General features: G+C 41.6%; 1 protein-coding gene across 2 annotated transcripts in view; it reads right to left on the bottom strand.

Moving 5' to 3' along the window:
• The window catches only part of Dclk1 (doublecortin like kinase 1), a 306,342-nt gene that overhangs the window by 230,521 nt on the left and 51,459 nt on the right, over positions 1-24,362 (bottom strand). The gene's annotated exons all lie outside the window — the stretch shown is intronic.

The following is a 24,362-nucleotide window of genomic DNA, read 5'->3' as shown; positions in this document are numbered from 1 at the left end:
ACTCTTGAATTGTACAGTCAGTGTGGGGATCGGTTTCATTCTTGACATTTGGAACAATTTAAGCAGTGACACCAGTCACAAGTATGAATGAACAAAGAAACAATGTAAGGAAGTTCATGCGAGTTCCAAGCAGCCAAACTGGCTGGCAGACTAGCTCACTGTGGAAAGTAATCGAAGCTCTCATTTGATCATTGACAGGTGCAAATCTTCACACTAAGCTTGATACTAGGCAAACAACAGGTTCACAAACGTCTTTGTGTTTGACGTGAAGTAGGAAGCAAGTTCCAACATGAGGCAATTCATAGCATCTGAGAGAAAGGAGGAAATGAAAGATAGTGGAGACAAGGGAGGAACCCTTAGGAAAGCAGAAAGGCTCAGGCAGGGTGGTGGGCATGGGGGATGGTCACCTAGGCAACAGGGTGCTGTCTGGGTATCAGACCACTGAGCATTCATTCCTCCTGTGCTGAACCCATCCTCTAGTACTATAGAGATACTGGCCGAATGTCAAGGACAACACAAAGTCCTGCCACTCCCAACCATCCTTTCTTGTCCTCTGAACTCAGCTGCTATACATCTCTCCCTTTTGTGATTTTTCTAAAGAATGTGTAAAACCTAGTGTGAAGCTCCACAGTTTTAGAGTGGCGATTCCAACTGTACAGTTCATTGAGATATGTCAGAATGCCTGTTCCAATTGTACAGTTCATTGAGATGTATCAGAATGGGTGTTTTAATTGTATAGGAGTTTATTGAGATGTGTAGACTTTGGATCTCATACATTTGGGTGTCTGATTTTTTTTAATTTGCAAATTCTTTATAATAAAGCTTTAATTAAAATATTTTTATTTTGGCATGTGTCTCTCTTTCTATGTATATATATGCCATGTGTACACAGGTACCCACAGAGGCCAGACAAGAGCTATGGATTCCCTGTGGCTGGAGCTACAGGCAGTTGTGAGCCGCCCAACATGGATGCTGAGAGCCAAACTCCAGTCCTCTGGAAGAACAGCAAGCACCATTCTCTCCGCAGTCTCCAAGTCATCTCTTTAATACTAAACTCAGGCCTGGTCACTGGGTGCTATTTCTTCTTCAGTTACAAAGAAAGGAAGGACGGCATAAGGAAGCTGAGTGGCCAATCTCACATAGCCTGGGGTGGGGTGAGGGTGGGTGGGTGGGGGAGGTGCAGATTTGAGATCTGAATAACGTTTCTCTCATTCCAAAGCCAGTGGTCTCCACCACCCTTCTTGATAAGTCATCACAGTGTGCGGAATGTCTACTGTTTTACAATTCTCATCATCACACTGTATGACTAGTGACGACATCACACGTGACCAAGCAGTCATCGTGAAAGGCATTAACTCGCAAAGAGCCATCCGCACATCCGGCTGTCCTTGCCATCAAAAATGTGTTTTATTTATTCATCCTTCTTTAAATGTGACTTTTAGAAAAGATATAAATATCTCATTTTGGGTGAGGAGCAGCTACAGAATGGATTCAGAAACTCAGAGTTTCAAAGTTTCTAAAAGAAAGCTCCAGAAATAACTCTTGGCCACAGTGTATTTCTGAAGTGTGAAGCTGAACCCCCTTGCCAGGCCTTCCTAACAAAATCTGTGAAAAATCAAAGGACACAATCTTTCAGGATTTCTCCTGCCACGAGAGCTACACTGAGCTGCAGTGTGACTGTGCCTGCCATGTCCCAGTCTTCCTTCCACAAGGCAGCAGCTGGCCATGGTAAAAAAAAAAAAAAAAAGCAAATTGGTGAATAAAATTCACACTCCTCAGAATGTGCTAACGTCCTGAATTTTTCTCTGCAGCACTCCTAACTAAACCAAGGAGGCAAGCACTGATGATTTAAAACGTCCTCTTCAGTTTAAATTTCTGTCGATTTTCTTGGTAAAATATTGTGTTTATGGCAGTGAGTAGGCAGGGCTAGCATGTGTGCATGTACACTCAGACAGACAGACAGACAGATACACACACACATACTATCCTTCCATATTACAAGACTGAGCTACAGGATAAAGAGAAATCTTTACATCGGCTAAGCAAAGACCTATTTTAAGCATGAAGTTAGGAAATACAATGGAGAGATACAAATTTGTAGCTGCATAAAGGGGTAAATTTAGTGACATCATGGTTCTGAATTCAGTATTTATATAATGCATATATTATTTAGTGTATGTCTAAAATTGAGATGACCCTGCTTCATAGCAGACATTACTATAACATAAATAACCTTTCTTTAATATAATATGTCAGTTAGATTCAGGCAAAAGTGTGAATTTTATAAATTCATAAAGCCATAAGGTCAGACTCCTCTTGACCCAGGGTCCAGTTAAACAATATTTACAACTACAAAGAATGTGTAAGAGTCTCTCAGGAACATTACGCACCTTCCAAATGCAATTTTCTAAGTAGGATTTCCTCAGTATTTTTTTTAAACATTTTTAGCATCTTTAAGAGCAGCAGTTATAATGTGTGTATCTATTGTTCAATATTTTTCAATCAACTACCATTTTAAAAAAGGATTACTATTTATAGAAAATTTGAAGATTTACAGAAAATTACAGGACAGTTGTGACAGATTTCTTATATACCCCCATTGATTGTGTCCCCTATTATATCTTATATTATTGTTAGATACTGTGTTCATATTTGAATGAACCAATGTTCCTTTGCAATCTTTTCTCTCATATTTATTAAAGTATAGTTGGCAAATGATAAATGTACATGAATGTAGTGGACACTGTGATATCTTGACACCTGTAACTGTTATATGCACTATGGATTGATAATTAAATCAAAATAATTAACGTATTTATTACTTCAGGTACTTATCTTCCTACCTGTATTTTCAAGCAAACAATATAGTATTACTAACTGTAGCCACCACATGCTACATAAGGTCTCAAAATTCATTTATCTAGCATACCCAACTGCAACTTTGCATTATGTCTCAATTTGCTTCTCTGTAGCTTCAGTAAAACATTAGCCCAAAGAAACTGGGGCAGAAAGGGTTTATTTGGTTTACAAGTCACTGCCCGTTCCTGGGGCAGGAATTCAAGGCAGTAACTGAAGCAGAGGCCATAGAGGGAAGCTTGATCTCCATGGCTTGTTCAACATGTTTTTTTTTATATAGTCCAGGCCCATCTACTAAGGGATAGTACTGCCCATGGTGGACTGAGCCTATTCATATCAATCAAGAATCAACACCCCATAGACATGCCCAAAGACAAGACTAATGGAGGCAGTTCCTCAATGGAGGTTCTTTTTCCTAAATGACTCACGTTGTGTCAAGTTGACAAAAACTAACCAGCATGCCCCTTTTGACCAACAGCTCCTCACCATCCACCCAACTCTCCCAAACCCACCACTGTACTGTTTCATGAGGTCAACCTTTTGGATTTCATGCATATATCAAATCACACGGTATTTATCTTCTAGTATCTGTCACTTTACTTAAGACTCCCGGGTACATTGTCACCAAGAATAGGATTTTTTTCTTGCTAAAGACTGAATTTTCAATTGTTTACATATACCTCATTTTAAAATCTATTCATCTACTGATAGTCAGTGGGTTGATTCTGAACCTCGGAAATTGTTAATGTCATAATGAACACAGGTCTAGCTCTCTCTTTGACACACTGACTTCATTTCCTGTGCACACATACCCTAGGGGAATAACTTGATGTGATAGGAGCTTCTGCGCTGCTTCATAACAGAAAGTGCTGAGTTAAATTCCCCCTCGGCAGCGTACGGAGGTTCTCCTCCTCCACAGCCTCCCTAATACACGTCTTTTTGATAACTGCCATTGTCACAGGGGTGAGGTGCTATGTCTTTGAGGCTTGAATTTGCATTTCCCTGAGAAGAAGTGGCACTGAACAGATTTGCTTACACCTCTTGACCATTTGTGTATTTGCTTTAGAGAAAAGTCTCTTCAGGCACTAGGTCCATTTTTAAAAAATCAGTTTATCTATTTTTTGTTGAGTTCTTATATATTTTGTCTATTAACCCCTAATTACATGTATTATTTGCAAATATTCCCCCCTTTCTCTAAATTATCTCTTAAGTTCATTATAGAGCAAAAGCTTTGGGTGTCTAGCAACTCAAAATTGATTAAAACCTAAGACCCAAATCTGTAGAAATACCAGAAGAAAACAAAGAGAAATGAATAAATCTTGATGCATCATGATTTAAATCCATCCTTCATCCACATTTCCTTAGCCTTTGCCTAGATTCTAGGCACTGTTTTATATAGTCAAATCTTCTCCACAGTATAATTCCACTTAACTGACACAGCACCCTAGATCCTTTTTGGCCGTGATGGTTTCTTAGACCTTATTTCTTTGGTTTTGGATGAGAACTGACAGCTGTAGGAAGCCAGTTCAGGTATTTGTGGAGTTGCCTCCTATTGATGTATGTCTCATGTCTTCCTCACAATCCAACAGTGTTGTGAGTTTGGGGGAGAAGGAGGAAGGGGTGAAAAGGCATCCCCATGGCTCTCACCCCAGGAAGTGCACACTGTGGGGACAGCTCACGATCACAGTGAGTTAATTCTGCTCATGCCAACCTTGACCGTGTGCGAGGATGACTCTCCTCAGCCTTCTCAGGTGTAAAGGAGACTTCTTATCCTGTCGCATTCCCTCTGAGAAGCTAACAATGTGCAATCCATGCTTCAATGGCGGGCAGTTGTGCTCTACCTCAAAGACAGATGATCCACACAAAGCATTCAGGATTCTTCTGAATTGATGGGCTGTCTTCCCCCGTCTGTTTATTAGTCATGGACACAGGGATACTTATCACATCCTTCGGGTCACAAACCAAGACCCCTGGACTCAATGTGTTGCTCAGTTTCTTCCAACATGGCCACCATGAGCATCTTCACGTGGTTCCTGTGTCCCTTTGAAATGTCTCGTTTTTGTGGTTTTATTTCCTCGTTTCTTTTTCTTTTTTCCCCCTGTCCAGCTGCTTGCTTTGCAGCATGAACAGAATCAATCACTCTTCTAATAACCTCAGTCCCTGGTCTGCTTTTATTCATAAATGATATTTAAAAAAACAGGATCTAGGGAACAGACACATTTATTGCTGGTAACATGGCATTGCATCCATGCCTTTTCAACTGATAGAGAAAATATGTGTGTATACTAATCTGTGCATTTGCTCACATCTATAAATATTTCTGTACATAGCCATCTGTGCCTACTCAAAACTATATATGAGTTCATATCAGTGCCTCTAATTCTAATTTTAACCAGTTGGATCATTTTTGCCTCCATCTTGTTTATCTGTAAAATTTCACCCCAGCAGCGTCAAACCTGCTGTCTGCCATACATTTACTTAATTATCCAGGTCCCTTAGACACGTGCAGCAGCATCAGGACATTTCACCTGCATCCCAAGAGGAAACAATTTATCACCTAAAGGTCACACTTATATATAGCTCCTTTTGTCTTCATTTATTGACTTTAGTGACTTTTTTTTTTTTTTTTTTTTTGGTTTTTTCGAGACAGGGTTTCTCTGTGTAGCTTTGCGCCTTTCCTGGAACTCGCTTTGGAGACCAGGCTGGCCTCGAACTCACAGAGATCCGCCTGGCTCTACCTCCCGAGTGCTGGGATTAAAGGCGTGCGCCACCACCGCCCGGCTGACTTTAGTGACTTTAAATCCCCAGTTCAAAAAGTTTATGTCATAATTTGCTATATAGTGAGATTGTTTGGTTATATATTATGTTGTACCTTAAAATGAGAAGGAGGCCAGCATATTAACCTACCTCATTTCATCCTAGGTGCTAGAATATTTAAAAGACAGTCACATTTTATTCTAGATTCTGAAATACTTTCAGCTCCAAGCTTAATTAATCTCTATGATCAAAGAGTTTGTTCACAGTGTGTATAAGGCAGTCACATATATGTGCATGTGAACCGTATCTACCTATAATCCAATCACTGTAATGAAATATTATATAAATATAATGTTGTAATATTTCATATTGCACTTTCTGATAAGGTACACTATAGCTCAGTGAACAGGCTTTAGAAAGAATGTAAGATTATATATTAGCGTTACCACAGATGACTCTGTCTCTAAGGATTTGAATTATTTCTTCTCTTCTCTTTCCCCACATTTTAACACAAAATCCAGGGAAATGCTGCCTTGGGTGCTCTGTTTTCTATCATTATTGGATCCATTATACCTGGACAGGTAAGGGCTGTGGGTAGAGTGGAAAGGGAGGCCCTTGCTTCTGGGACTCAAGGTCGCTGCTCTACAAGGAGACAGCGGCATACAGAACACGGGTTCTTACTTGGCACCTCGCCCAGTTCTATGTTCTGATTGAAGATAAGTATTACAAGATAAACGCAAACCATTTCAAGCGTGTCCTAAATTTCATAAATGTGGTTATTGAATCATGTCTATCTACTCATTTCTCACAAAGTAAGTAGAGATAAAATTACTTCCACGTTTCCTTTCCTCCCCTTGCAACATGATTTAAAGCAAGCATGTTTTCTGTGGTGATTTGAATGAGAAATGTTCTCCATACGCTTGCATAGTTGAACACCTGGTCCCTAGTTGGTGGTGCCATTTGGGAGATTGGAACCTCAAAAAGTTGGAGCCTTGCTGGAGGATGGATGCCACTGGGGTGGGCTTTGAAGGTCCATAGCCTCACACCACTTGCCGTTCACTCTCTGACTCTTGTTTGGGTTTGAAGATGTGATCTCTCAGCTTCCTGTTGCCAGGCCTCCCTACCATATGACCTCTCCCTCTGGAACCACAAGCCAAAATAAACTATTTTTTCTTCTCTCTCTCTCTCTCTCTCTCTCTCTCTCTCTCTCTCTCTCTCTCTCTCTCTCTCTTAAATAAATTGTCTTTGTCAGGATGTTTCATCATAGCAATAGAAAGTAACCAATGCATTTTCTAATTAATTTGACTGAGAAGTGGTGGCCAGAGGTAGTCACCACCTCGTGGTGACAGTTACGTGGCCTCCATGTGCTTCTACAATCTTCACCTCCTTTCAGAACGCAAGCTGCAACTCCTCTATGCACGCACTGACTTTTGATGAGAGTTGCCACATAAGGTGAACCTGAACTTCTCCAGAACCCATGGAAAGAGGGCGGTTGATAACAACATAATGATCAGGATGCCAAAGTGCAGAGAACCATGAGCTCACAAGGCACAACTAACTGAGAAGACTGACTTGCCAAGGTGGGGCCTTCCAAGGAGCTCTCCCATGAAGTACCTACCCTCCAGGAGGCAGGATGTGGAGCCCCACTGAAAACAGTATCTCACTGTCTACTCCCTGGAGGAACAGGGCATCATAATGAAAACCCAAAGGCGTTCATTTCAAAGGAATCCAAAGCAGGAAACCAAAAGAACTGTGTTGTCTATTCTACTTATGTGAACTTTTTCTCTAAATGATGTCTGGTGAGAAATTCCAAAGAATTTAATGTGATCTAATGTCCAAGCATTGAGATGATTTCTCCACTTCCTTTCATGAGAGTAAATACTGATCAACATATTAAATTTGTGGCCTATTTAAAATGACTAACAATATCACTACACTTAATGTTCAGTGATTCAAATTCATGTAGTACCTCATTTAACAGGTTAAAAAAAGTTCTTATTGCCAGACATGGGCTGCATGCCTTTACTTCCAGCACTCAGGCCGAGGCAGGTGGGTCTCTGAGTTCAAGGCCAGCTGGGTCTACAGAGTGAGTTCTCCTCTTAAACAAACTGAAGTACATAGGAGACAGCATGGCAGTTATCAGGGGCTGGAGGAAGGGAAGGAATGGGAAGACATGTCAACAGGCACAGAACTTCAGTTAGAGAAGTCAAGCCAAGTAACGTATCAAAGCAACTGTAGTTAGTTGTATATTATATACTTAAAACTTGCTTAGATGATAGGTTTTAGGTTCACCATTAAAAATGGAAAAACAGGCTGGAGAGATGGCTCAGAGTTTAAGAGCACCTACTGCTCTTGCACAGGACCAGGATTTGAGTCCCAGCACCCACATGGTGGCACACAACCATCTGTAACTCCAGTTCCAGGGGATCTGATGCCCTCTTCTGGCCTCCATGGGTACTGCACCCAGGTGGTGCACAGACATGTATACAGGCAAAATAAATTCAACTAAAATAAAATTAAAAAATCTAAAAAGTTTTCTAATTAAAATTAATTAGCTTGACTAAACTATCAATAATGGCTTAAATATATCATATTCTATACATGTCAAAATAGCATGGTGATTATTATAATATTATATAATTTTTTATCATGTTAAAAATAGTCTGGAAGGAAAGCTGGAGCTGACTGATGCTCAGAATTGGATATGGGCTCAAACTGGAAATCATCAATCAGAGTAGAAGCATTTCTAATAAATTTCTTGATATTAGTTTAAACCTTAGCCCAAGCAGGAGACAACTATAAATAAACATTAATACAGTTTTATTTTTATATTAATTAGAAAATCAATAACTATTTCATATTTTAATGGGGTCTTTAACACAGTATTATTTTACCTTACATATAGTCATTCTATGTATATTTTATTTCTCATGCTCATAGTAAATAGATTATGTTTCAGTGTTTTGATTTCAAAATCAGCATCCCTCCGTTGGTAAAGGTGGTATGTTCTTAACTCTTTCATTTTCTTTACAGTGGTAAAATTCTGAGCCTGTATGAGCCAGGCAGCAACTGTCTCTCAGCTCAGTCACAATTCCAGGGAAATCCACTGCCTTAAACCAAGGTTGTACATTCAACTTAGTGATATCTAAGCACAAGTTGGGAAATGAGAGACTTCGGTATCAGCTTTACCGTAATGAATGGTGTGCTCTGGGGAAAAACCAGTTTCCCTCTGTCTGAGATACTCAAAATCCCTCAGAGCATTCAAGCAGCTGACTGTGTTTGTCTCAAGACTTTATGAGCCGAGGTCTCAGAACATATGAGCACACTTCCGAGCCCTCGGGACTTGAATTCTCTGTCTCCTACTCCAAATACAGACCTGGCTTTGTGAAGCTCTGTAGGGCTGAGAGTACGTGGTGGGAGGGGGTGTCTGGAAGTGGTTTCATGTGTAATTTCCTATGTGGCTTGAACCCTATCTCCTTGTGTTTCTCTGCCCCTCCCCCGTAAACTCAGTCTCATTGTTTTCATGCACTTTCCATCTTATCCATTTCCATACGACTTTGCAAAGACAAGAGGCAGCCTGAGAAAATGAAATGCAGTTCTACGTGAGAGGAAGGCTTTGCTGTTTGATTGCTGATTATAGGATGCCAGATGCCAGGCCACTGAACACCCTGTGCGTTATTTTAGACACCACCACATCGCATTGTTCCAAGTAAGTGCAGCAGCCTAAGAAACATGAGCGTGCTCTGATTATTTCTATGAACTAGCCAATCCGTCCCCAAACTCTGATGACCCCAGAGAGTAGATGCCTATCGGGAAGTATCAAGCATACCTCTTGCACTGTGAAAATGTAGACATTTACATGGATCCACTAAAATACTGTTTTCCAAGCCTTTACCCATCATATTTCCTAAAGCCTCACACGTTCAAATGCAGCTAGTGACTTCCTGGGTGGCTTGACAGAACTCTTCAAATTGCTACTTTTAACCATTTAAAGAAAAGTTTATGCTTCCTACCTAAATTATCCATTAATCTTTTATGAAATTTTTGTGTACGGTATTTCACCTCTGAAAAGTCCCATCTTAAGTTTTATAAGGCCCCAAAAATGCTGTATTATTCAAGTGTGTAATTTGTTTCAGGAATTTTGATCACATTGTGACACTTCAAGACTGTTAATAAAGTTTAACTTGAATCAGGAGGTGGAACTAGTGACCAGCTGACTGGAATTGACCATAGAGAAACCAGCAATTTGGATAGCGAAGACATACAGGAAGGAAAGGGCGGGGACTTGAATTTGGCCCTTTCCTTTTGGTTCTGGGACAAGGGGAGAGACATATCTCTTGTGGTGTCTCTGGCCAAAAAGCAAGGTTAGCTAGTTGTTACTCAGCCTCTCTGAGCTAGCAGGTTTTCACCCCAACCTTTGACTCCTGGGTCTTATTGATATAAAATAGTACAACAGAGACTTAATTTAAACCTACATATTTCAGCCATGACAGAGCAAGGGCCACTGGATCCGAAGCTCTGCCAGGCCATGGCCTGAGTGGCTGGCGGGGTGCTGAGTGGAGGGCTGTGGGGACACAGACAATAATTAAAATATCAATAGATTCATGTGCAGCCACTAAGTCGACAGAAAAACATCAGTAGTTAATTTTCTTTGAAATCACGTTTGTGATTTTTAAGTGTACATCAAGGCTTCATGTAAGTCCCTACCGTCAAGAAATGTGTTGTGGAAAGATTGCATGTAGCAATAGAAAGATTGCATGTAGCAATAGTGACAGATACGTCATGATGTTAGGTACCTATGTACATTAACAGAGAGGGAGGCCTTTGGGGGTGGATCCCTCCCTTGGAGACTTTGGGCTCCACCTCCTCTTTCCCTGGGAAGGGCTGGCAAGGAAAATGCTTCCTTAGGATTTAAATTGCCATACAAAAAGTTGAAGGCATCTGGGCTTTCTTGAGGGCAATACTATTTCCTCCTGGTTATAAAACAGAAATAAAATCTAAGCTCTACATCAGGTCCTGGGTGGATATCTGACATTCCAAGCAATCTCAAACATTCTACACTCTCATTTCCTCTTTTTAGGAATTCATCTTGTTAGGCATGTCAATCTCTTGGCCTGAAGTACAAACCCCACCCCTCCATAAAATCTGCTTCCCCTAAAGACACACCGGAGGAAGAGGAAGTATTCTCTTAATGAGGAAGTAATATATTTTCCCTCCTCTGAAGCCCCTCCCCTGGGGGCAGCCCCTCCCCTCGGGGCAGCTTCTTGCAGGGCTGTTAATGCTGGACTATGGCACCTTGACCAAGGAGTGGGGGCTAGGCGGCTGCCCACTTTCTCTTTCTATCCTTTTCTTTCTGACACTCTGGGCTTTTTCACTGGCTCTTCAAAGACAAACCTCCTCCTTCCACCACGGGTCTGCGAGCCGAACTCCATCCTTCCTTCGACCCTATCTGAAGAGCATAGCTCTCCATCTTCTCCATCAGCCATCTTCAAGCAGCTGCCAATGCTCACAGCTCATCTGCCCTGTTGTTTTTCTCTCAAATTCTAACAGAAGTTCTTTCGTTAACAGGACTAAGGGCTGAAAGAGGGAACCCCAGTTTCTCCAATGACATATGGCACTAAAGCTGAAAGAGGGAGCCCCGGTTTCTCCAATGACAACTGGCATCCAATGTGAGGGCTCTAAATTTCCTCAGTAACGATGATGACAGATTAAAACTTCCTAATACATTATGCTTGAAGTCATCTGATCAAGATATGACTACCAGAAAAGTGCTCATAAATAACCAAAGGCTAGCTATGGAGTGCAGAGAAGCCCTACTTTATATCAACCTTTGAGTTTCATTGTGGGAAAACTCCTTCTGATAAACCCATGATCAATTCAACAACTGACTGGGAAAAAAAAAAAAAAACTTGAAATGTCGCAACCAGTTCAAACAAGCAAGTGGTTATCGTAAGCTTAGTAATGGCTCTGTCTAAAGCATTGTTAAATTACATTTCGCAACTGAATTAATACATGTACCATCATTAGATACTGTGGGCCCATACATGTTTGGTTCTTTAGTAATACTGCTTAAATAATCAGCACTAGCTAGCAAATGAGGAAAAAATAATATTTCTTACTCAACTTGAAGTGTCTTGAGATATAAAATGCTGAGGAAAACACACATGAATTAAGTAACAGGTACATCATCTAACAGCAATGGTAAACATTTGCTATACTAAGCTGATGTTAATGCCTCAGAGTACTCGAGCAGAATTTAAACTGAGCAGAGAGAGTTGGGAAACAACAGCTTTAATCTGAACCTTGCTTCTAAAGCGTCCAGTGCCAATCAAGGCTGCAGGATAACAAAGTCACGATTCGGTGGCATCCTCTAAGAGTCCCCATGCCAATTCCCATATCCCGCCGCCGCCGCATCTCCCCACTGGGGCAATCCTGACTTGCAGGGATTAGGCCCCATTATTTCATTTGTGTTTTGAATGTAATTTCCATTACAGCCAAGGATTAAGTTAAGACCTTCTTCTGCTATGCCTGGGGCTTGAGTTTTCCCACAAATGATAGGCTTAGCACTGGTGCACACTCTCTCAACCCGTGTCCCTTATGATTACCCTGACTGGATTCATCTTTCTATTCACTGTCTTCTAATGGCCAGGAATTATGTCAGGGACGGAAGACCTGCGGGGCCTCAAGGGCAGACCTTCCTCTCCGACGCTCCCCTGAACAGTTCAGAACAGCTAGAGTGAGGATTGCTGGTAAGCTCTACAGAAAACATGAAAAGTTAAATTTGACTTCAGAAGCCCAGTGACTTTCCCAGAGTAATCCGGAATGATTAAGGCTTAGTCAACAACAGCTAATGATGCTAAAAGCAAAATCTCAAACAGGTGATATATTTAGTGGGGATGCACATCACACACCCTGTTTCCTTTCACACTTTTTATTGTGAAATGAATAAGATATTTAAGAATTTTCAAAACTGGTTGGTTGGCACACACCTTTGATCCCAGCACTCAGGAGGCAGAGGCAGGCAGATATCTGTGAGTTCCAGGCCAGCCTCGTCTACAGAGAGAGTTCCAGAACAGCCAGCACTACAAAGAGAGACCTGGTCTCAAAAAACAAAACAAACAAACAAACAAAAAAGAATTTAAAAAATGGAAAAATGTGGGAGCACAATGAAAGCGTTATAACATCCTCTCTTTAAACATTAATCCTTCTCGCTCATGTCCGCTTAATCATTAAAGAATCCATTTTGCTCTCTTGTCATAAAGGTCCTTGGAGAATCTTCAGCACTTTTATTTAGAATAAGAAGTATCAGGGATTCCTCAATTGCCAGGCCTCACCAGCCATTCCATAATAATAACCCTTCTGTTCAACCACATTCATGCCTTTGAATAGTAAAGAATAATTTGTCTTTATGAACAAGAAATCCTTTTTTTTCCCTTTAAGAACACACCTCTATGTTTGTTTTAACTGCATCTTTTCAGTTTAAAGCAAGAAAACATCCTTCAGTCATTTTGGTTTCTATCCCCACGTTCCCTGTGCACTCTCCTTTGTGGATAAGGATCACATTTTCTTGAGATTCTCTTTCCGTTTCTGTTCACTCATTCACTAGACTTCATCCAGCACGTGCTGGATTGTCCTCTGAAGTTTCTCGATTTCATCGGAATAAGAGCTGGCTTTACATTAATGGAGAACCCAAGCAAAGCTGGGGGTGAACAGGAAGAGGCTTGTCAGCATCACCTTTCTGCAGGCTGGAAGCACAGTCCCTCTTTGTCTCAGAAGCAGCTTCTGAATTTCAATACTTTCCTTATAGAGATAGCCGTCTAAGTGAGCTGTGTTTACTGATTAATGATAATTATTAAAGAAGCTTAAAAATGAATGAATCTGGACTGGGGAGATGCTCAGCTGTTAAGAGCACTGACTCCCAGCACCCACATGGCAGCTCACAACCCTCTGTAACTCCAGTTTCAGGGGCTCTGATGTCCTCTTCTGGCTTTCTCAGGCACCAGGCACACACAGTGCACTTAGATACACACAGACAAAACACTCCTACTTCATTCACATAAAAGTCTGAATAAAAAAAAAAAAACAACCAAATTAAGGGAAAAAACCCCACAACAACTACAAATGAATGGATCTATTCAGAAAAGGACCCAAAGCCGTGGAGAAGGGAAAAGACAATGGTTAAAAATGTGCTTGTCCCGTTAGAATAAAAGGTCGCTACTCCTGGGTGTGAGGGGGCTCTCCCCACCCATTTTGCACTGGAGTCTGCATTTTGTCACCTCCTGCTTGGAGCTCACGCAGCTTCTCTGGGGGATCTGGAACTTGCTGTCATTCAGACACTCACTGCATTCATAAAGTCTTCTTCTCTCCTTTACTCAGCTGGAATATGTCTCCCCTCATTTTCTACCAACTGGCATCAGTTGTTTTCTCCAAAGTTGGTTAGAAAATGTGTTCCAATCACCCCAAATGCATAGCTAAGTAAATATCAAGGGATGCTAGATTCCAGGGTGTCTGGGGGTCTTCGTTTACAGTGAAATGCAATACACTTTTAACAAGGGCCACTATAGCGGAGGAACAGTTGGGAGGCACCCAGCAGCTGCCGAAAGAACAGACAGGCTCAGATCTCAGGAAGCTTATAGTCTACTGAAGGGACAGATATCCACAACTATAATGAAAGCTGGACAGAGCCATCACTGCATCAGACTGGACAGACACAATGAAGTTTCAGCAGATGGTGAGGTCACTTCCCACTTAGCAAACCTGAAAACAGCCATAGAGAAAGTAAAATACATGATTAACACACAGAGTGAACCAATAATTACTCATCAGCTGTGTGCCAAGTAATGTTTGGAAGTCTGAGGATGTAGCAGCCCATTAACATCCACTCTTTGTTCTTCGAAAGTCTTAGAGAGGACAGACAGATGAGAGGTATCTAGAAGATGACAGACAGACATACATAGCTCGTAGATGATTGACAAATAGAAGATAGAGAGATAGATGATGGATGGATAGAAACATAGATAGACAGATAGATGACAGACAGACATCACAGGGAAATTATGGGAAAAGGACAGTGCCGCTGGGAGAGGCCAGGTTTCTATTTTAGGTATAGAAAGGCCTCCCAGATAAGGGAGGTCTTTAAACTCTGTTCTCAAGAAAGTGAGCAAGCAAGGTATGTAGATATTTGTGGGGAGGGATGGTTCTTGAAGCTAAGCTTGGGATTCACCTAGGAGATATTAGACTAAAGCAGACAGGGAGACTTCAAGTGAGTAAACTAGAGAGTACAAAGTGAGCCAGCCGGTGCTAAGGCTCGTGTCATCGGGGACAAAAATAAACCACAGAACACAATCACAGAAAAGTAGAGCTGAACGGCATTGGACACCCCTGCGTGGCTACTGACGCTTTTGTGCTAGATTTCCTTTTAGCAAGCATGTAAAGCAAAGTTTTAGAAGACAAAGGTAATGTTTCTCTTTGGAGTGGAGAGTATGTTTCCTTTTAGGATAATAAGTACATTCTTTTAAGGGTCAAGGTAGTGGACCTTTTCTAAGATTGAGGTAGAATTTTCAGTGATGACACCACCCCACAAGATACTCAGGTTCCTGTGGACTTTCTCTCCTTACCCCCATGGACCTGGTGGGAAGAAATATTATGTCATGATGCTACCTCCTGAGCTGTGCATTATAACATTCTTTGACTCAGGAGACCCATGTCCTTGGCTAGAATCCATGGAACTATTGCAGTGTAAGTCGTTACCTCCTAAAGTGAGACAAAATCAAAGAATCTTCTTATGGGTTAGTAGAACGCTATGCTGAGCAATGTGCATTTCACTTGGGAGAATGAGAAACAAGTGATGAATTTTAAACAGAACACTGTTAAAAATTAGGGTGAACTGGAGGTGAAAACGGTGATAGAGACTGACAGCTCACACGTTCTGGACAGACTGTTGACACATGATCTTATTTAACCTTCACAACAGATAGCATCTTCACTTACTCATTCAGCCAACATGCAGAGACAATTTACTGTGTTTGAGTTCTTCAAGCATCTGAGATACAAGTGTCTGTTACAGAATATTATTTTAAGGTGTGTTACTTTTGTTTATGTTGTGTTTGTTTAACTCTGTGAAGCTGTGTTACTGTGCCTGTGTAAAACACCTGATGGTCTAGTGAAGACCTGAATGGCCAATAGCAAGGCAGGAGAAAGGATCGGTGGAGAGAATATACAGAGGGAGAAATCTGGGAAAGGAGATCTAGGAACAAGAGAGAAGAAGGAGGACTCTAGGGGCCAGCCACCCAGCCACCCAGCCACCCAGCTAGTTAGTGAGCAAGAGTTACAAAAGTAAGAGAACAGGAAAAGCCCAGAGGCCAAAGGTAGACGGGGTAATTTAAGTTAAGAAAAACTGGCTAGAAACTAAGCCAAGCTAAGGCCCCTGGGCACTGACAATTAAGAATAAGCCTCCATGTGTGATTTATTTGGAAGCTGGGTGCCCTCCCAAAAAAGTAAAAATTCCCAAACAACAAATATCCTTATTGAATATTAGGAAATAAGAGTGAAGAAGACCACAGGGGAGATCCCATCTTGTGGTGGTGTGAATAAGAATGGCCCCCATAGGCTCATCTATTTGAATGCTTGGTCACCAGGGAGTGGAACTGTTTGAAAGGATTAGAAGGATTAAGAAGTGTGGCCTTGTTGGAGGAAGTATGTCACTGGGGGTGGGTTTTGAGGTTTCAAAAGCCCATGCCAGGACAAATTTCTGTCTCTTTTTCTGTGTTTTTCTCTGTGTCTCTGTGTTTGTGTCTGTGTCTGTCTGTCTGTCTGTCTCTCTCTCTCTCTCTCTCTCTCTCTCTCTCTCTCTCTCTCTCTCTTTCTCTCTCTGATAGGGTTTCTTTGTGTTATAGTCTTGGCAGTCCTGGAACTCACTTTGGAGACCAGGCTGGCCTTGAACTCAAAGAGATCTGCCTGCCTCTGCTTTCCTAGTTTTGGAATTAAAGGCATACACCACCACCACCTGGCCTAAATTCTCTCTTTTACGAGAGTTGACTTGGTCAAGGCCTCTTTACAGCAGTAGAACACTGACCAAGACACATCTCCATGGGAATCTCCAATACTCTCCATTTGGATACTGACAAGTAAATCCTTAATAGAATGTCAAGTGATCATAAATGTTTAAAGAAAAACAAAGCATGTTAAAGAAAGAGAGTAACATGGATACTCTTTCAAGACAGGGAGGGTAGGTGAGACTTCTCAAGGAGAGACATGTTAGCAGATGCCTGACAAACACCAGGCAGAAGAGGAAACGGACATTCAGAGGGAACTGATCTCACTGAGCTCTTGTTCACACTTCTAAGTAGCAGGAATGAGGACATGAGCCAGGAATTGAGAGGTGCAGCAGTAGCCTTTGGCTGCTGCCTCATGCACCCCAGAGTTGCTCTTCTATGCACAAGGTAATGAAGAAAGCCATGGCGTTTCAGAAGAACAAGGAGAAGGGACAGATATGAATGAGACAAATGTCACAAAACTGGCCACTGGGTTAAAGGCATGAAAGTCTGTGAGGCTGGATGGCCCGGAGCACTTGTGCTCAGGAGGAGGGGCCCCGCTGGAAGGGGTGGTGAGCAAAGGGAAAACTAATCTTTACCCTCTGACCTAGCAAGCCTGATGCATTAGCAGAATAGGCCTGGAAAGTGTCCCTCAGCTTTGACAGTAGCATCTGCTTTGATCCTCTGCCCTCTCTCACAGCTTTCACCCGTCTTCCAACTCTGGGGACACACCAGCCACTGATCACTGTGACAAACCAACCGGAGAAGTGAACCATCCCACATCAGCTGTCCCTCATCGTCCAGTTCCCATCCTTCCATAAGCTGAGGTGTGAATCAATGTCCATTTTTTAAAAGAGATTTTAGGGTATCCTTTCTTTTGGGGTGACTTGGACATGTTAGGAGTTCAAAGGCCCCAGTGCTTTCCCAGCACTGACTTTACAGGACTTCCTGGATAGTGTTGGTGTTCTGGTGTGTGACTTTGTCTCTTCTACCTACATTAACTGGAATAGTTCTGGTGCCACACTTCCATAAACACAGATCACATCTATCTATTGAAACATCTCTCTTCTTCACAACTTCCAAGACCCCTCTAGGTTAAAGTTGGTAGTAGCCTTTTATTTCTAGTTTAAAATAGTTCTCATTTATTGCAGAAAAATTTAAAGTACAAAACATTAAAATATAAGAAGACACAAAAAACTTTTAGACATCAAAAAAGTTTATAATGCCAGTATATGTACAAATGTTACATATATGCATTCATATGTGTACATGTGCATATATGTTCTTCATTTTGACATAAATGGCAACATATTTTTTAAATCCTAAAAGAGTAAAACACACTGTTTTAGAATCATCGCCAAGAAACTCTAAAAGTCCCCAGATTCAGGCATATGTGTGAAATATGGTCAAAATTGAAAGTTGGTATAGTTGTATTTCTCATTTTGACTTTGGAAATCACAATCAATCAATCAGTCAGTCAGTCAATCAATCAATCAATCAGGAAGTTCTCCACACTAATCTCCCCCTACTGCCACATTGACCAATACCATGGACAGCAACATCCCTTCCCCCAGCCCTTGGGGGAAACAACTCTACTAGAGTCTAAGGAGTGCCTGAACAACAGGAAGTGTGTGGTGGGTTCTGACTGACTTAATAAATTCCAACCACCAGAAGATGAGGGTCAATACATTGACTCCAACAAGTCAGAACAGCAGAAATGCTTCCTGTTACATTATCCGAACCCACGTATTCCTTTTCAATGTCCAGAATATCCTAAAGCCTGACAAAATAGTATATGATATTTTCTATAGCAAAGAAGATAATTTAAATGTTATTTCTATAAGTGAGATTCCAATATTAAATTTACAGTATCTATATGGAAACATGTTTTTTGACTAAATTTCATCTTATTAGTGTAATAAATGCCTCCTAGTAGATAGTTCATTCCACCATTTATTATCTACTCTATATCAGGTTACTTGATCATAGTCAACAAAGCTGATTATCTGCCTTTTGTACACCTTTTCCATTCTTCATGGGATAATGGCAAGAAGCATACTTGTTCCTGTTGAATATGCCTCATGATTGGAAAATTAATCATTCATTTTATTTATCTGACCAATATTCAATCATTAATTTTGACTTGCACACCATTAGTGTGTGTGTGTGTGTGTGTGTGTGTGTGTGTGTGTGTGTGTGTGTGTGTGTTGTAGTGTATGGAGTGGCAAAGATTTTCAAATTTTCTATAGTAGAGCTAAACTTGTGCTCAACAAATATCTCCATCAGCAAAATAACCAACGAATAGCTAATAATAAAATATTTAAAGGATGTATGATTAGAAATCATAGGCATTGCAGAGATGGCTCAGTGATTAAGAGCACTTGTTCCTCTTATGGAGGATCTGGGTTCACATCACAGCACCCACAGGGTGGCTCATAACCATCCATGACTCTAGTTCCAGAGGATCTGATGCCTTCTTCTGATCTCTGCAGGCACCAGGCATTCATGTGGTGCATACACACACATAGGCAACTCATACACATAACATAAAATAGATAACTCAAAATTCTAATTACATCATAGCAATAATTTCAAGAAAAGTGGTAACTAAACTAGTGAAGATAAGATGCCAATCAAAAAACTGTGTGGCTGTAGGCACAGCAGGAATACAGAGAGGAAACACTAGGAGCATTTATCCTATGCCCCCAATAACTCCAGGGCCCAGTAGCTGTAAGATCTACAGCAGTGGCCCACAGTCAACACAAGTCAGTAACTGCTGCCAGTTGTGATGAATGCAACAACTGTTTAGGGGTGACTTGTGTCTAACTCCCCGAGTTTCCACAAGGAAGAAGCACTCAGGGTTGAGTAGGACAAAACAGTTATCTCAGGCCTTTGAGAAGAGAATAAGAAAGTGCAGTCCGTGGTGATGGTGCTGTGGTGATGATGCAGTGTTCGGGGAGGGATTGGGATACACCAGGTTTGAGGAAATTCCTAAGCAAGAAATCTTCAACAAAGAGGAACTGTGAATTCAGAACAATAGCTTGCTCACCAACCCCCATCCCTTTGGCCTTCTTCAAGGGAGATTTGGGACTTCTTCCCAGCTCAGGCCAGTCTAAGTTCTCATCTGGAAATCAGCACTAGCACATTCAAGAAAAATAACTTGTTACACATCACATTTTGTTATAATAGTAATAGGCAAGAAGGCTTTTGTGGGCACATATTAAATCTGTTCTCTGAGATTGGAAGATTTGGTAGCTGGTTGTTCACAGAATATAGATGGCTTCACTCCTGATGGCTAAGCGAATACTAAAGCTGTCAGCAAATACTTTCCAATTGTCCACAGTTTTCCATTTAAATTTTGTTTTAGCTACTGCCTGTCTTTCTGCCCAAAGAGTGACTCACCAATAATCCTGAAATTATATACCAGCCCATATGACAATCAAGACAATCTTGCAGCTGGAAGGAAGTTTGCAGACAGAGTTTTCAGGCTGAAGACTATCGGACAGGAGCAAGTGAGATTTGTGGATGTTGTTTGGCTTGGTTTCTGTTTTGACAGAGAGCCCAATGCATCAATACTCTGAAACAGCCAAACACTTAATACCCTATATCTACTCAGAGCGATCTGACTGCCCGAGACTTCCTGGCACTAAGTCATAGCACAATACATTTCAATATCCACCACCCATGTGTCATCTTTCAGAACATACATATCATTTGGGTCATCTTGAACCCTGGAAACCCAGAAGCCTATCTTTTGGATGGTTAATCAGCCTTCTAAGGGTGCTGTCAATGTGTGGAATGTTTCTGCCAGGTACAGTTCTGCTGAACCTTCCTCGAGACTCATCTGAACTCTTCACTCGAGCTCCTGACATTTTTGTTGGTTTGTTTTTGTTTTTCAAGACAGGTTTCTCTGTGTAGTTTTGGAGCCTATCCTGGAACTCATTCTCTAGATCAGGTTGGCCTTGAACTCACTGAGATCTACCTCCCTCTGCTGCCCGAGTGTGCTAAGATTAAAGGCGTGTACCACCATGCCCAACCAGCTCCTGTCAGTTTTAAATGCCACTCTTAAATGGGAACACCCACATTTACTTACACAGTGGCTTCAAGGTTTAAGAAACATCATTCATAACTCCGAGAAGCCCAGGGTTGTAAATTTGTCTGAATGTCACGGAGAAAGAACTGCATGAACAGATTCAGGCAACTCTGAATAGTTCCCTTCTCCTGTGTGTCCCTACCGCTGAATAGATAGTGCTTGGAATCCACTGGAGTGTGCACAGGGGCTTGCGGTCTTGGTTACCACTCTTTGGCCAAACCTAAAACCTAAGAAATCACTGCTCAATGATTCAACAGCTCAGTCACCACTAAGTCACCACAGGAGATCCATCAAGTTCTCACCCAGACACAAGACAAGTGGGCTGCAGTGCAAGGAACCAGGAGGAAGTCTTTTGTGCTGGAGGGAGAGGGGTCTGGGGTCTGGGCACAGCAGTTTCTTTTGAATCTCCATATTCCTTTTTAAATTTAACCCTACTGGGTGATTATTTAAAATGTAGATCATAGCACCTTGGGGAAAAAGGTTCTATTGATTTTGTTTTTAACATCTGACAATTTTATACTTTTATACAATGAACTTGGATATAAAGACTTCATTATCTTCCCTTCCCTTGTCTCTCTCTCACTCCTGATGAGCGTCTCCTTTCTCTACCCCCTCCTTATACAAGCTGTACGCCAGTGGTCACAGATGCTGGGTGTTTATGACTGCAACTGCCATGTCACATCCAGGAAGCAACATTTGTCCGTACCCTTCCCCATCCCCCGGCTTTCCCAGTCTAAAAACCACACTCTTTTCTTCTATGTTCCTTGAGCATCATAAGGGGGAATTAAGATGTCCCATTTACGGACAAGCACACAACATCATTTATTCTCAGAACTTTGATCAGCTCTGAGTCTCTGCTTCAACCGTTGCTCACTGCCCCAAAAGGCTTCTGTGACCAATGTGGGTGGCACACTAGCCTACGAAGTGGCAGACATCCTGTTCCAGCTGAATCGTTGCGAGAGTTAAATATAATTATACCCAGTGCCTGCCTTACATAGAAATACACCCACATAATAGATAGGAGGACTCTGCTGGTAGTGATTAACAAGAAATCAATTGATGGTAATGGAAATTTAAAAACAAAGAAGAGGATTGACCACAGATAAAGACATCATAGAAACTTCTTCCAGACTAGACTTGATCTATCTCAAGTGAAAGTCAAATATGAAAACTGTGATTTCAGATTACTATTCCAACTTGAAAATATGTTTGGTCACTGAGGGTCTCTAACAACAAGAAGGCAATAACCCTGGCCCCACTGTCATCTGCAGACTACACGGGTCATTTTTTCAGGTAGCCACCAACAGTGTAAGGTCCTGCTGCCCTTGTGCTCCATAGCTGCCTCTGATGTCCTCTGGCTCCGTGTTTGTAACACGAGAACAGGACCCGTGTCTATTTGCCTGGACTTGCCTGTAGCTCATACAATACCATGTGCCTGTTAAAATGAAATGGTTTTGATACTGATCATGATTTTCATCGTTGAGCTATGATAATAATTATTAATTCTTAATAACTTTTGAACAGCTCCTCTAACACCAGCAGCATATTAAAAAGTGCCTTGGGAGCTGACTAAGGAGACCTTGGAACATTCTAGATGCCGATTCCTTGAGCTGTAGTTCTAGTGCTTCCCAGGATCCCAGGAGTAGAAGGGAAAGGAGTTGTAGAACCGGAGGGATTTGGCATTGAATTCCTTCTAAATGATCGCACATCTCAAGAGGACAATGGGGTGTTAGATCATAGCATCAGCTATGATTTACAATTTTTAAAATATACAGAAGAAAAAACTCTGCACATAATTCTGCTTCTCAATACCCTGGAGACACTGACTTGGGGAGAATGCATGACAGTGATTGTTTTTGGAAAGTAGCAAGGAGACTGAGGAAGAGGACTGGTGTGCCCACTACTTCACAGTGACTTTATCTGCTAGAACACCCCCTTCTACTAAGAAAATGGGCCAGAATGGGAGAGCTTGTTTCTTTTCGTCTTAAGAAGATTAGCATCCCTTTTGAATAAAAAATGCAAAGAGCTACATACAACCAGTGTCTTGCTGAGTGATAAAGTCATTTCTTTTTCAGAGTGGACAGTTAGGAACTTAACCTTGAGTGGCTTTACAATAGCCGCCGCCCCCCATGAGTGTGCATACAGTTCTGAACATACAACTAAGCAACCACAATGAAAGCAATAGTGTTTTTGCAAGAATGAATTACTTGTGAGTAGCTATAAAGAATCCCCAGAAAGTACTTCACCAATCCATTATGACTATTATTTCACTTTGATAACACGATCTTTGGGAGGAGGTTTAGGTTCTTGGCACCCTATAATTAATCTGGAATAACCAGGAAAAACAAGGAATAATCAAAGTCTGATTAAAGAGCTGTGGTGGGTTGAATGGAAAATGCCCCACAAAAGTACGGGTTGGTGGCACTGTTCAGGGAGGCTTAGCACATTCAGCCTTGTAACAGGAAGCACACCACTGGGGGCAGGCTTTGAGACTCTAAACCTCACACGCTCTGCTTTGTGCTTGCATCTGAGATGTGAGCCCCCAGCTTCTCGCTCTTGCTGCTAAGCATAACCTCTGCTTGCCACCATGCTTCCCTGCCAGGATGAACTCACAGCCTTCTGAAACCACAAGCTCTAATAAACTTTCTTTTATGAGTTGTCTTGGTCACAGTGCTTTATCAGAGCAATAGAAAAGTAGCTAATCATATAAGGAGGATGATACGACATTGGCAAGAACGTTTAGTATTTGATGCATCTGTTCATGTAGCACGCGCTTGCTATGAACAACTCTAGTGAAGGCATTCACCGGATCTAACCCATAAGAAAGAAATGATTCATCTGTGAATTTCAAAACAAAGATTTAGGCATCACTGAACATGATACCACAGACCCAGTGGCCAGGGGCAGATAGTGAACTGATCATAGGTTTACTGCCACTCAACACTGACTGATATCTCTGAGCTCCAGAGAAGTCGGAGGTCCCTAGAGATTAGGTCTGTAAATGGGTAGAGAAGGAGCCAAGCATGGTGGCGCTCAGAAGGATGAAGCAGAAATGTCTATCACAAGTTTGAGGGCAAAGTGCACCACACAAGCAAGCTCAAGGCCAACTGAGCTAGACAGTGAGGACACAACTCAAAACCCAAGGCTGCAGATGTGGCTGAGTGCCTACCACAGACAAGGTGTTGTGCCCAACCCTGAACACTGAAACAGACACATAAACAAAGAAAGCTAATGGGGAACAAAGAAGAAAAGGAACATCCTCATCTTTACCCTTCATAAGTTTAGGATACCAAGACAAAGAAATAAAACGTGAAAATTGTATGTAAAGCCATCCGGTTTATGTCATGTTGATGGTAACTCTCCTGTCATCAGATTTTCTTCTCCAGGAAGCACAGGTTGGGATTCAAGCACCTTGACATTTGGTACTTTCTCTCTGCGATGAAACACTACAAGGTGATGATGCTAACTAAAGAGTCACTGGGATTTCTAATAAGGCCAGGAATATTCCAAATAGTCACTCTCCTACAAAAACTAAACAAATAAAGCTTCCTCTTGCCATGAAACAGACAGCAGCTATGGAACAATTGAAGAAATCAGGCTGCAGCCGGCTAGGCAGTAGGCGA

Source organism: Peromyscus californicus, unplaced genomic scaffold (assembly GCF_007827085.1).
Source record: "Peromyscus californicus insignis strain IS unplaced genomic scaffold, ASM782708v3 Scaffold_9__1_contigs__length_137607984, whole genome shotgun sequence".
Classification (NCBI taxonomy): domain Eukaryota; kingdom Metazoa; phylum Chordata; class Mammalia; order Rodentia; family Cricetidae; genus Peromyscus; species Peromyscus californicus.
The sequence above is the reverse complement of the archived record's forward strand: the minus strand, read 5'-3'. Positions and strand labels throughout refer to the sequence as shown.